The following is a 14,831-nucleotide window of genomic DNA, read 5'->3' as shown; positions in this document are numbered from 1 at the left end:
AAGGGTGCGTTTACTTCTGAGTTAGCAGTGCTAATTCTGATAACCGGATGTGACGTCATTAGCACGTGTATTCGTGCTTGCTTGTCCAATTCGAAAGTGAACACATACGCTAACAAGAAATATGGCGGTTTCCAGCCATATTTCTTGTTAGCGTATGTGTTCACTTTCGAATTGGACAAGCAAGCACGAATACACGTGCTAATGACGTCACATCCGGTTATCAGAATTAGCACTGCTAACTCAGAAGTAAACGCACCCTTTGTCTCACAAATCGCCAGTCATCACATACTTCCTCCCTTGACTGTCCTCACTATGAACATTGTCACATCCTTGTTTGAATTTCCTGCACTATTCACACATACCATTCAGCTCTCACCATACACATTACACATCCTTTGATGAATTTCACCTCCATTCAGCCCTTCGGCATGTAGAAATTAAATTACTGCTCATACTTCACAGTTAGAGAGATACTGGATTGGCAGCGCCATGTTTACACGTTTACTGCAAAGTAACAAATGTCTAAAATAGCTTGGCACAATGCTAAGTGGTGAGGGAATATACTACTCACTAGGTGTGCACCCTGTCCTGTTTCACATGCTTTCAATTTTTTTTCATGCATTAGTGAAGGTTGAAAAAAAAATAACCCTCATATTTTGAGAAAATATGATTTCTGTTAATACACAACATTTTCCCATTAGCTCCCAGAACAGTAGGATGATACCTACTACATCAGTTTATGTCTGAAAATTTATACTCAATTTTGAGCTCATAGTATATTCAATTTTTTAACTTTCCTTAATCATTGAAACAAAGATATTTTCTCATAGTCTCCTCTTCATATTTTCACCAGTAAGAGAAAGTTTATACATAATGAAAAATAAATAATCATGTCATAAGCAGCTGTTACAAAGTTGCAGAAACATTGAGCAACTCATCTATGGTATCTATCACAACAAAACTCAGACTTTATTGGAATTTATCTATTGTTCTATAATGTTGCCAATCCTATAACACAAGTGCAAAAAATATTTTTAAATTAGTATCTAAAGAAATTTCTTAGAAAACAGACTTCAATAAATTTAGATAAAAATATATTCATCTATAAAGGCCATTTCACATCAAAATTTTATGTGTATCGCATGCAACATGCTCTATACTTTCAGAAAATAGCTTTTACAATTTAAACAAATATTTTCACATTGCCTAGAAAGCTTTATTCTCTGTATAATGCATGCCAAGCTAGGTATGTTTTTGCTATTACCCAACAAAAGGTATGAAACATGGCACAATACTCGACTGACTTGGCATTTGTAAAAAGATTATATTATATAAATTATATTAATAAGTTTAAGATATTTGTTTTGAGTAGCTTGTATGCTATGCAAATCAAAATTATGTGAAAAAAATTAAAACTGAACAGCATATAAACCACTCAAAAAGCAAATAATGTTTTCAATATGCTAGTTTGATTGATTGATTAATTTTAGATATTGGCATGCAACACAATCTGCAATTGAGGGAATGTGTCTTTCAGGTGGTGTTTTAAGGAAAAGTGGCCCCTATTTGGGCATTATTGATGTAAATAAAACCTGAAAAATGCACCAGCCAGCCTGATGGCCCAAGCACAAACCCAAATCGATTACTACTGTTTAGAGATCGAGTCTGCTTAGCCACTGGTGTAGTATGGATGTTGGATGGAGAAGATACACATGAAAAATTTTTTCAGCAATCTTGAACAGAATTTGATCCCAAATCCTTAGCAGTGATGGTCTATACTGCTCAGTCATCTGACCAACTTTCAATATATGAGAAAAATAATGAATTTATATAATAGCTCGTATAAACATCATAGTAGCCCAGAATATAGATGTAAAGATGCAACCTATACTTCACTAATAAAATATAACAAGATCTCTAAATCATTTTAAGGGAAAAATGAAAAATTCTAGTCTTGTATAAAATAAAACAAAAAACTGTTAAAGGGGAAAAAATGAGTTTCTAAAATTAAAAATTCCTTTTCAGAAAATCAAAACAGCAAAGATCTAATATATTTTTTAAAATTGTCTCAGATAAAACCAATAAAAGAGATAATGTAATAAAAGAAAAGAAAAAGTGTATATTTAATATATAGTCTTCAATAAATTTGTAAAAGAACTTTAAATTGAAGTGGAACATAAGTGGCTGAAATGCATATTTAATAAAACAGAAAAGTTAAAAAAAGTCTCTTTGTGTCCAAGTGAAAACATTTCAAAAGGACTTATTTCATAAGTTCTAAGACTAGAAGCAGATATAAAAACTTAATCACCATTAAATTTTAAAACAAAGACAAGCTATTATTTATTATGACAATGCCAGGCTGCAATTTTTAATCCTATTTTTAATTTATTTGATTTAAAATATATGCTCTACACCTCAAATTAGTAATGGCTTGCCCCTGTATATCATACTTTTCCTTTAGTTAACAATAGAATCATGCCAGTCATCTATATAACACCTGAAAGGTGTTATATAGATGACTTTTTGATTCACATAATTTTGATTTGCATAGCATACAAGCTACTCAAAACAAATATGACAATGACTTTTTGAATTGAAATAACAATAAGGGAAACTTTTTGAATTGAAATAACATAACTTCCAGTTTTCATCAGAAGTGGATAATCAGGGCCTCCTACTAAATAATTGCAGTGATTAAAAACATGCAACAGTCCTAATCTTAGCCTAGGAATGCACACGTGATTTTCTGATCACACAACAGCAAGTCGCATGAACTGTCGTATGTCCTACACACAAATATTAATGACATGTTCCATTATCATGGTTGATATCAAGTATGTCACAAAATCTTATGGATAATTTTGCATGAGCTAAAGAAATATATTTCAATTACCATTTTTGCATACTTTAAGATATTTTTTTGAGTTTCAAAATTCATAGAAAAGTACCATACATACTTGATGGGTTAGCTTTAACTTACCATATTTAAAGTACAAAAACAGAGCCAAAATTAATTCTGATATGAAGCTGAAAAAAAGAATTTTTTCAGTCATCACTGTAATAGAAGTATTGGTATATACCTATGAAAGTCAAACAATAATACTGAGAATCCATTCTTACTAATCGAGAAGTTTGAAATGTCAAAATAGCTGTAACAACATACCATAAATCCTCTAATAGATGCTGGTCTTCTATAAATGCCAGCTATCTAGTTTAAACTGTTACATAGATGCTGGGTATTGTTAAATTCCTGCATGCAGTTCATAAAGCTTAAGAATGTCTGTACATGCTGTGGTAATTTTTCCATAGGAAGCCTTGAAAATGCTTTTACAACAACAATGGGCACAACTGAAGTAAACTATAAATAAACACATGAGTGAGTGCATCTTCCTGTATTTTCTGTTTCAAATGCTTCATTTTACATAGATCAATGAAAACCAAAAGGTCTTACAGCATAGCCTTCAAACTGAAGGCAGTTGCATATGCAAAAGGACACTAGAGAAGCAACAGCACAGAAATTCAAAGTGAATCCAGAGTGAATTCACAGGTGGAAGAGCAAGCACAACTCTTAAAACTATCAAGAATAAGAGTGAAGCAAAGAGGCTGGCAGGAGGAGGATGCAAGATCAGTGAATTATAAGAAAAGGTTCTGTGAGCAGTGATAAAAAAAATAACTCTCTCCAGATGAATGGTGATGGACAAAGCAAAAGAAATCTTCACCCAGTTAGATCAAAATGATAAACAAAATATGTGTTTACAGCTAGCAGAAGATGGCTAGAAAAATTCATGAAATGTAGATATGGTAATGTCAATAATTTATGCTTATGGTAAGCAATGTTTTATATAGTAGTGCTTTTCTATTACAGAGTTCTTATGAATTACCTGCAATTTTCATTATTTGGGGGAGAGAATGACTGGAGGAAACCATAGAGATGTGGTAAAAAGATTCAACCATATTTCTCTCTTTTTTATCACTAGTTTGAATACAAAATTCTGCAAAAATAAAATAGATGCTGGGTCTCATATGCCGGGGCATCTATTAGAGGATTTATGGTAAACTTCTGGAATCAGTAAGAAATTCAACTGAAGCATTCTAATAAGTTACTGGGTTAGATCACTGGCAGCCATAAATATTTTTCAACTTGTTTAATATTCTGTCAATCATTCTGTTCATTGCACTTCCAAATGAAATTGTTAAAACAAATTATTCATCATACAAACCAAGTTAAATTGCATAGAAATTTTGTGTAAGACTTGGCATCAGAAAATCTGAAGCACTTATTTACTAGAAACAAAATATTAACCACATTCATCTTTCTGTATCTTCACAACCTACTATGATAATATGAAACAACTTCCTGAAAGTGAATATAGCCATATAATATAGTTAATACTGCTCTCAAAAATATAATAATGATACTTTAGTATAAGTATTATATAGCAAAACAGACCATATATATGTAAATTAAAGGAGAGAAAGTAACATGGTTTTTCTTCATTTGTTCATATTTTATCAACTCAAACTTTATCTTTTGATAAATGTATTACAAATCAATTATAAATTTCTGTCATCATGATTATTTCAAAATTTTTAATAATGACATCTAACTGATCAATTCAATGACAATATGATCAATTACAGTAGAGCGTCGTTTATCCGAAAGCTGAATATCCGAAACGTCTGTTATCCGAAAGCATTCCAGTCGGCAAATTTAAATTTTCGCTAGTGCTGTGGCGCTGCAATCTTCGGCTATGTCTTGGGCTACTCAAATATTTTACGTTTTTGATACTAAATTAACATCTGAAGTATAATTTTTTATTGTTTTTATATTTTTCAATATATTTATTTTGTTTTTACAAAATAAAAAAATAATTTTTAACGATACAATAGTCTTCGTTAGGCTTAACATCGACGAAAATTCAACGCGAAACGACACGCAACGGAGAAAAATTTCAACATGGGATAAATTAATATATTTTTTCGTACATGATTCGTTATCCGAAAAGTAAGTTATCTGAACCACCCCAGTCCCCAATTGATTCGGATAAACGACGCTCTACTGTATAAAAATTTATCAATAAAAAGAATAGATAGAAATTTAAATTTTATCAATGTATGAAGTCTGAAAAAAATACACGGACTGTTTGAATTGCACGGCTCCAGTTGGTTCCAGGGGAATCTGCTTGGTGTCACTTGGTTTGTACAGATCCTCTTGTGATAAAGCCATTTCCCGATTACAGATATCTTTACTTGTCGATTAGCTATGTGGTTTTTAGTAAAGTGCAATTTTTTCATTTGTCGGATTTCAGAATGAATGACCTGTGTTAAACTTGGAAAATCTGCTATGTTCAACACAGCTTACGGTGATGTTGCTACGAAGCTTACAGCATGTTTCAAGTGGTCCCCCAAACCCAAAAAAGCTCATCAAGTTTGATCCAATGTCAAGGTGATGCCGACAGTTTTCTTTGATGCTAAGGGTGTTGTTCACCACGAGTACCTCCCCAAGGCTCCACAGTGAACCAGACTTAATACATTGAACTTCTGAAATGTCTGAGGGACGTCATCCGTCGCAAAAGACCAGAAATGTGGAGGAGTGGCAACTGGTTTCTCCATCACAACAATGCTCCAGCCCATTCAGTCCTCAGAACTGCCAAACACTCTATCACTGTTCTTCCCCACCCTTCTTACTCACCTGACCTTGCTCCTTGTGACTTTTTCTTGTTCCCCAAACTCAAAAGACCCTTGAAAGGAAGATTTGAGATGATTCCTGAGATTAAGGCAAATGCAACAAAGGCGCTGAAGGACATTACAAAAGAAGCGTACCAGGACTGTTTCAACAAGTGGAAACATCATTGGGATAAGTGTGTGCATTGGGAAGGAGAGTACTTTGAAGGGAACCCAGACATGTAACTTCTAAATAAAGTACATTTTGTTTTATGACATCAGTCCGTGTATTTTTTGAACAGACCTCATATCTAAGAACAATAAATTTTTTTCGTTATTTGTGCCTTGCACATATCAAATTAACATTTGGTATAAACATACATCAAATATATGTTTAATATCATGCTAGAAGCATATATTGATAGTAAGACTGAAATAAATAGGATTTGTGGTGTTTTGATGTCATTTGCAAAAATTGATTAAACTTATTCAAATTTGTCAGGAACAAGATAGAATTTTTCCTATAAGAAGTGATGAAAAAACCTCCCAATGAATTCTAATATTCTCTACATTTAATTATTTCAAATGTGATTTTTTTTTATTTTAAAACATCTTTTTATTTATACATTGTTTATAACTTTTTATTTTGTCTACTTTTTTAAATGTTTGTAAAAAATTATACACATATATCATATTTGCTAACCTTAGATTATAGATGATGTCAACTTTACGGCTAGGGAAGGTTGATTTTCAAATGCAAGACTGAGAAATAAAAATTTGTACAAAGATTCTCAGTCTCAGATAAAGCAGTTTCTCAACCCAAAAGATGGAAGATTGGCAACTTGAGAATGTCACTACACCGGACGTCACTATACAAGTAAAATAAAACAGGAAATAGTTTTCTTTCATTTATTTCTTATACTAAAGCTATATATTATTAATAGTATTACTTTATTAATTCTAATAATTTTAAAAAATGAAAATATGTCTTTTATATAATATCTATCTATGCAAAATATTATATTTTTCTTTAATATTAAATTACTTTAGTTTTGCACTAAATTTATAGAGACTTTTGTATAAATTTTTAATTAAAAATCTGATAAAAAATCAAATAAAATAAAATAATAAAACTCATTTTGAATACAGATAAATGACATTTCAAAAACTTTATAATTAGAAGATATTTTTTAATTTTTTTTTAATTTAAAACTCAGCTTTTATACTAATTAGGAATAAAAAAGCAAACAAATAAATATTTTATATTATTATTTCTTTACACGATGAAATCTATCATTGAAAAATTTTATTTACCGAATTTGATGTATAATGTCTTGGTTATTTCATTCTGAATCTCCGATAACATTTAAAATTATTTGTAAAATACAAATACAATTATTTTACTAAAATGTTCATTATGTTATTTGATAAGGAAAATCTAAAATTTAAAATTCTATTAAATAAAACATTCTGAAAAATTTAAAGAAATCAAAATAATGGTCTCACATTTATTCTGTCTACATTTTTCTAGTTCAAAAATGAATTATACTTACAAGTATAAAGATAAATTTATCATGTAAATAAGAATTTAATTATTAATGTAGCATTAAAAAACAATAGTCAATCAGATTTATTGCGTACCTATTGATCCCTGTACCTTTTATGATGTTCTCATTTGATATTATATAAGGAAGAAATTAAACAAAATCAATCGCTTTTAATAAGATTATCATACATTAATAATGTGTGAAAATCTTACTAAGACAGATGCATACTTAGAAGTTCTTTAAATGTTAAAATAAAGTGAAAGATCATTATAAAAGTCTTTTACATCTATGTTTACTATTGATAATTTGATATTTCTATTAATTCAATAATTTCTATTAATCCAATAATAGATTAGTAACAATATATTTAAGTAAGAACTGACATTCTGTATTGAAAGAAAAACTCAAATCCCACATAACTAATCTGGAATACATCTATTTATATCAATTCAATTAAGACTAAAATAATATTAAGAAAAAAACACAAAATGCGGCAATTTTAAATAATTACTCGAATATTTCAACAATTTAAAAATACCTTATAGGTTTTATGATAAAAGTGAAAGTTTAAAAAAAAAACATTTTAATCTCAAAAATATAGTTTAAAAAAATGTTTTGAATTCATTACTATGTTTATAAGAAAAATATGATCATAAAATTAATAAATAACATCACCAGGGATAAAAAATAATGTGACTGTCAATCTCCCTTTCAACAGCCATAAATTAGATCCATATACATTGAACAGTTCTGTATCGTATCAATGAACTGAAGATAATTAATCGTGTCTACTAAAAATGAAAATATAATACATTTCATGAATTAATTTAACATAATAAAACAAAAAGAAAATATTTACAACAAATTAAACTGATAACTAAAATATGATTTGCATTCTCAATGACTGCAATTAAACACAATGTTGATATCAATTAAACTATGGTATTAGATATACAAATAGGCCATAATATAACAGATGAATCAGCTAGACACTATGTTTCATTCATACATGAAAAACCATTTCTTAATTTAAATCATTAAATTCTGATCCAGTTGTGAATAATTTGCTGAATATTTGTAAATGACATTTTTATGATTGACCTCTAATAACATAGTCAATAACCTGCAACTTCATATATATTATGCATGCTTTGAAACATGATGATGATGATGATGATGATGATTTAAAATTGTACTAGTTATACAGTGAAATTAATATATTGAAATTTGCTATTATAAAACTTAATGTTGAAAATGTCACTGTAAAGCATGAGTAAATCAAGATCATAACTGGATAATTTTTTAAATTAATAAATGATGTAAAAGTGTGGCTTAAATGGAAAGTTTGTAGCTGTTATAGAATATGTTTAACCATCAGCTGATTTGAATCAATATCAATACATGAAGTAATGTGTACAACAAACAAATATATCAGTGTTTATCACTAAAGAACTTACCGATACGGGTGTAAGGGCGACGTAAAAATGATACAATACCTAGGAAACTTAATGGCGCATCCACTGTCAATAAGTAAAGAAAACACTTCCCCCTCCATTAACCAATAAGAAATAACTAACTTACTCACGTGATAAACTCGATCTTCAAGGCCAATGAAGCAAAATTTTTCGCTGACGTAATTTAAAGAGAAATCGTAAATCCAACCAGACATAAATATCGAAAATACGTCACGACATAAGATTATTCATAACCCAATAAAAGTGTAGCATGAAATGACATCACAAAATTATTCGAATTTGTCCAATCGTCATGGCTTATATTAAACACGTGATTACAGGCGGGGGAACAAAGAGATGGCGGGAGTGAATGTGTCAGTCACTTCCTTTGTTCTTAAAACATGACCTCGTTTCATGTGACAGTCGGGAGGCTGATTCGTGTTGACGGAAGAGATATGTTTGTTAAACGAGCTCTTAGGATTAACGTTTCGAGAATTTTTTTCTTAATTTTTTCTTTTCTCAATAGACAGGTAAGGATTACAACGTTTTATTTTATCCATTTTTGTTGACAGTAAGCATCTTTGGGTCAAGTTTGTCGCTCCGCATTCCTTTACATAACAAAGGCCGATGGGCTTTTTTTTTTTTTTGTTCATTTGAATAATTCCAGATTGTTTAACCATAAAAATTCTCACAATATAATTACAAATTTGGCTACGTTTTAAATATTTATATTACACTTTCATTCTAAAGAAAACATTTCGCGAACAAAAAAAAATTTTCTTGTCATATTTTTATGTTAAAAACTAAACGACGTGTATATTTATTGAAAGAATTTATCATAAAAGTATTTAATTATTTATATATTTATTAATTTATAATTTAAAAAAAATTTTATTCGTATTTATGCCCGTGTTTTTTTGTTAGATCGGACATCGACCCCATACAGTGAGTCGTTGTACTCTTTCTCTTCCCGCTAATCACGTGATTTCTATACACCTAAATTAATTGAAAAGTATATAATTAAATATTATATATATATATTTAACGGATATTTTAATGCGAATTTAAACACGAACATTTTCAAACTTGCGCAATGTTCTTTAGAAATGTTGTCATGACGACCTCAGGAATGTGACGACGATCGATGGAATTCGCGCGGGCACGTGACCTCAAACTTTCGTTTGGCAAGAGTTTTACAGTGTTGCCATTTTATATCATATAAAATAATTTTTAACCCTTTTAATCTTAAAAACTTTTTGTTACGTTTTATTTAATGTTACGTAATCTATACAATTAGAACACGCATTTTGCAATCTTTAGCGGAAAGGAAATAATATATGATAACTACTGAGCTCATTAGCCATAATTAATCGACTTTATAATGTTGAAGTAATAGCATCTGTCGCTTTGTATGGGATATCCCCTTCTCTTGAAAGATTTTATTCAAATTTGAACTGAATTCTCGTGATTTCTATAGATAGTTCGAATTGAATCTCTTTGTTTCCATTTATTATAATGCTGATCGATTTTGAAGACGTTCACGCTCATCCATAATGGACAAATTTTTAAATTCTATACAATCCATATTGCGCTGATAACTGCGACAAAATCCACTTTTATTCTACAAGTTGCAACTTTATGCAACTAAATATATTGTCTATATAATAAATCACTCGATAAGATATAATTCTTCATTAACTTGAGGATATAGAGTATGGAGATTCGAACCCATTCTCGAACTTAATTGACGCTAAAGTCGCTAATTAGTAATACAAAGAATGATTTGTACAGAATTTACATTGTGAATTTTGTTACACACAAAACGGCAGTGAAAGTAGTCATAGAAATCTATTTTTATACGTACCATTTAAGGCTCAATAGAGTGGAAAAAATATTTTTGAACCTCAGTAATTTTATACACAATGCTCTATTTTTGCTACACAGTTCTAAGCTTAAATGATCAAATGCATGAATATTTCTTGAGATTTTTCTTCGTTTTAACCCCTTTGCAGTGGACCAATAATTCATAAATTATTGGTAGATGTTACTTTCAGATCGTTTCTCTATATTTAAAAGTATCTAAATGTAACTTCTACCAAATATTTCTATGCATAGATACGATCCGACATATTTTCATATATGTGTCGGGTGCTTTTATATATGTCCGGACAATAAAACGACTTCATAAAAGTAAGCTATTGGGACACATTCTTCCTTGTTTATACCAGAGTTTACCTTGGGAACCATTAATCATTCAATATGAGGTTACTCAAACTATCGACTTGTTAATATCAAAATTATAAGTTATTTACTAGTATATAAGTCACATTTACTTGTTTTAAATGGACTTGTAGGCCTTATCATACATGAAATTTTGGTAGAAGTTAATTTAAATTGGTTTATTTACAAATGTAAACTTTACCCAAATGTTTAATCTAATAAGAGTTGTAAGTTGTATTTTTTCCGTTTCACAAAGAAAAAAAAATACTTTTACAATAATACTTTAGTTTTTAGAATTATTTTGTATGATAATCTCCGTCTGTTGCCGCATGAATAAGTTATCCTTAACATGCGAAGGTTGTCTTTTATTGTTGCATAAATTCCATTTCTGACTAAACCTGTTAGGATCGCGGATGTCGGTAGGAAGCATGGAGAAAGGGGGAAAAAATAGAACTTTAGATAAGCAAATTCCTGTTGAATGAGATATTTCCGGAAAAAAATAGCTAATGAAGGGAAGAAAAAAAATACACAAGTCATTGCTCTTATGTTAAAATTACATATACTGTAAAAGAATTTGAATTTTAAAATGCAATAAGTACTCTTGATTTTATTATTAATCGATTGTGTTTAGGAAACTTTTTATAAACATTTTCTACCCCTTGAGTACTAGAAGTATCACTTATCCATACCCATTGTGGAAGTAATGAGGAAAATATATATCCAGTCCTCTTATTTATATATAAAAATGTTAGCTGGCCCGAACTCGAACTTGGATCCTCTGGAACTGCCTTAGAGAATTATTTAATCTTCAAAGCTTATTCTTTGTTACTTTTAATGTGTAATCTCGCGCTAATGTGGCTTTATTATTCGGAGAAGTGATCTCATCTCCATTAAAATCTAAGTATGAAAAACATGCAAGCTTGATTTAAACTGCAATTTAGAAGCTACACGGAAAGCTTTGAGACTTGCAATTCTAAAGGTATGCATAAAGAGATTTTAATTCATTCCGTTTCTAAGAATATTAAAATGAAATTAAACTTTTGTTACCCTGATTAATTAATGTGGAAAGTAATTATCGATGTCTATGTAAAAAAGAAAATTATGTTAATTAATAAATTTGAATAAATTAAAATATAAAATTTTACTAGAAAATAAATAAAAAATGTATTATTTAGCAATTTGTTCTTCCGAAATTATTAATAAAATATATAATTTTACAAAAAATATTTTAAATATTTGAATTTTAACTATCGTGTCGCCCTCTAGCGAGAAAAAAAGAGATCTAGGTCGTTATCTTGTTTGAATTTCACAATTGATATAATTCATTGATTAGTTGAATGATAGTACCGGTCACGTAGTACAAGTTAACTACGTATTGATTTTCGCAATTTTTCTTGTATAAATTAAATTTTAATAAAGCGGAATTTCTATTCTGTGTATTTCAAAAGTTAATGTAAAAAAAAAAACAGGAATAAAATCTTCAAGAAAAAATAAAAACTCAGTTATTCAAGAAAGATGAATAAATTTCATTAGAGAGGTTGCGGCCGAAGTTTTCATCTCTCAAACGTGAACGTCGAACGTCGAGCGCCGCTATCTTATAAGCGGCGCTCGACGTTCGACGTTCACGTTTGAGAGATGAAAACTTCGGCCGCAACCTCTCTGTTATTAAACCATAAAATGTGTGCCATATGAATATCGAGTGTAGAAATTATTTTAAATTCAACGCATATCTTAGGATTTAATGATAAAACTTGCGGGATGTTTTATTGCGTAGAAACTTAATTTATTAATCTGAGTAAAGTTTATAGCTAAAACTATAGCGGGAACAATTTCAGTCCTCCTGTGAGCTATTCGAGAAAATCATCAGACACATAAGATTTCCGAAAATGAATAGTGGGATTTCGTGAGATTATTGTGAAAGACACGTTAATCACAGTGCTTTAGAAGTTTTTGTATCACACACTGAGTAACTCAAAGAGATTTTGTACGGTATTAATAGACTTCTATGTATGCGCCATTAACAGCGCGGTACACTTATCGAAATTCGATTTCATGTCATGCTCCATCAAGAATGTCTAGCGTAATTATTCTAATTGCTTCGTGGATTTTACTTTCAGATATGTCCCGAACCCCTTCGATTTTACACGCGACTCCACAAGTAAAAACTTTAAAAGTGTAGTCGCGACTTCTTGCGGGAGAATAGATGAATTCATGTTTTTTTTTTTTTTTTAATTTCATCCATAAAATTCCACTAGAGTCTATTCTATTTCGGTATTTGCCCTATTGAAAAGAAGATGAAAACGCATCTTTGAAATCGTTTTTATAATCGGATTGACGTGGTTGAAGCGTCAGCAAATCTCTTTCATGGCCGATATCGTTCTTTTCATTTTTAAGTTATAGACGAGTGGAACTAAAATGTCAAATATTTAGGGATTCGGACTACTTATTAATATTTCTAATTTATTAATATTTATTAATTTTTAGTTTATTAATATTTTTTTAAGACTGTAGTAAAACCGCATTGATTTGTCGCTCGGTTAAAACGTTACTATAATGCTGCCATCTAGTTAGTGATAATAGAAATAAATTTTGTATTTGATTTAGACTTTTTTTTGTTTTTTTTTCTATTAAATTATTTTAAATTAATATTTAAAATATTTTAAGTGGATAATTTATTAATTATTTTTAATTATTTAATTAAGAATATTTTTTATTTTGATAGTTTCCATTAAAATTTTTAGTGGCGCCATCTTTTAGTAAATATTTATTATTTTATAGTAAATTAAAATTTAAAAAAATATTAATTGAAGGATCTAATTTATGATTATTAATTATAATAAAACTAATCAAATTAATTTTATTCATATAGATTAATTAATTAAATTTATAATTAAAATATTTTTAATTAAATTATTATAATTCATTAATTTATCGGATTCGAGTGTTATAATATTATTTTCGAAACTGGATTGGTAAATAATGCTTAAATTATTCCGCTTTAATTCATCAAATATAATTTAATTTTAAAAAATTTAAAATTTAATTATATTTAAAGTGATAACCATGACCTTCTTTTTAAATTAAACATAAAACTTTTCTAAGTTTATGTTATTAGTCATAGCGATAAAAAGAAATAAGTAACCGGTTTAATTGTATTTTAAACCCACAGATGGCGCCGTAATACCGATGTTTGAAAAGTTTTGCTGCCATACTCGCCATGTTCCTTTATTTATTTTAATTAAAAAAAATACTAATATTTAAAAATTTTATATCTTATTATTTAATTTTCTAAATATTTATGAATATATTTAAAATTTTTATTTATAAAAAGTTAATAATTAAGAAATTGGCGTATTAATTTTGCATAGTTTTAGTGATCGAAATTACATTTTTAAATATCTATTCTCGTATTCTACGTCATTCATAAGCAAATTTTGAATGATAATTATCGGGAAGATGGCGGATTATTTTGTTGTTATTATTATTATTTATTTTTTTTTTTTCCTTCGTACAGTTAGTAAAATTGCTGCAGATATTAAATGAACTTCTTCGGTATAGAAGGAACCGTGGATAGCAATTACGCTTTTCTTCTGTATATCGTACGTAGGAATTTTTGGGGGTCCTGGGATTGAAAATTGTCGTCCTTGTCACAGGAGCTATGATGGATGAGTTTAAGAGACCGCCCATCTTCCCTAAAAATCCTTCGATATTAACCTTGGGATTATTTGTACCCTATAGGGCGGTTAGTTAATAATGCGTCTGAATTAAATCTAATTTGTTCTGTTTCGGTTTAATTAATGTTTTTCTTGGTATGGATATTGTTGTATTTACTCTTTCCCCCTCCCCTTTCTTTTAAATATTTCAGCAGGAAAAAAAAATCTCCCGCATAGAAGCAGCACCATTAGGGAAAATTCCCTACGAAGAGTCAATCCGAAAATGCTTTTTA

The 14,831-nt window shown here is 29.4% G+C and overlaps 2 long non-coding RNA genes across 2 annotated transcripts in view; one reads left to right on the top strand and one right to left on the bottom strand.

Moving 5' to 3' along the window:
* The window catches only part of LOC111618746, a 23,890-nt gene extending 15,138 nt beyond the window's left edge, over nt 1–8,752 (bottom strand). Inside the window, exons 1-2 of the long non-coding RNA XR_002755637.1 lie at nt 8,669–8,752; nt 6,368–6,533 (exon numbers count right to left, since the gene is read on the bottom strand). This is a non-coding gene — a long non-coding RNA (uncharacterized LOC111618746). The remainder of the gene's footprint in view (nt 1–6,367; nt 6,534–8,668) is intronic.
* A 283-nt stretch (nt 8,753–9,035) lies between these two features.
* The window catches only part of LOC111618735, a 44,951-nt gene continuing 39,155 nt past the window's right edge, over nt 9,036–14,831 (top strand). Inside the window, exon 1 of the long non-coding RNA XR_002755632.1 lies at nt 9,036–9,195. This is a non-coding gene — a long non-coding RNA (uncharacterized LOC111618735). The remainder of the gene's footprint in view (nt 9,196–14,831) is intronic.

This window comes from Centruroides sculpturatus, unplaced genomic scaffold (assembly GCF_000671375.1).
Source record: "Centruroides sculpturatus isolate CEXI.00-Female unplaced genomic scaffold, Cexi_2.0 scaffold67, whole genome shotgun sequence".
Classification (NCBI taxonomy): domain Eukaryota; kingdom Metazoa; phylum Arthropoda; class Arachnida; order Scorpiones; family Buthidae; genus Centruroides; species Centruroides sculpturatus.
The sequence above is the reverse complement of the archived record's forward strand: the minus strand, read 5'-3'. Positions and strand labels throughout refer to the sequence as shown.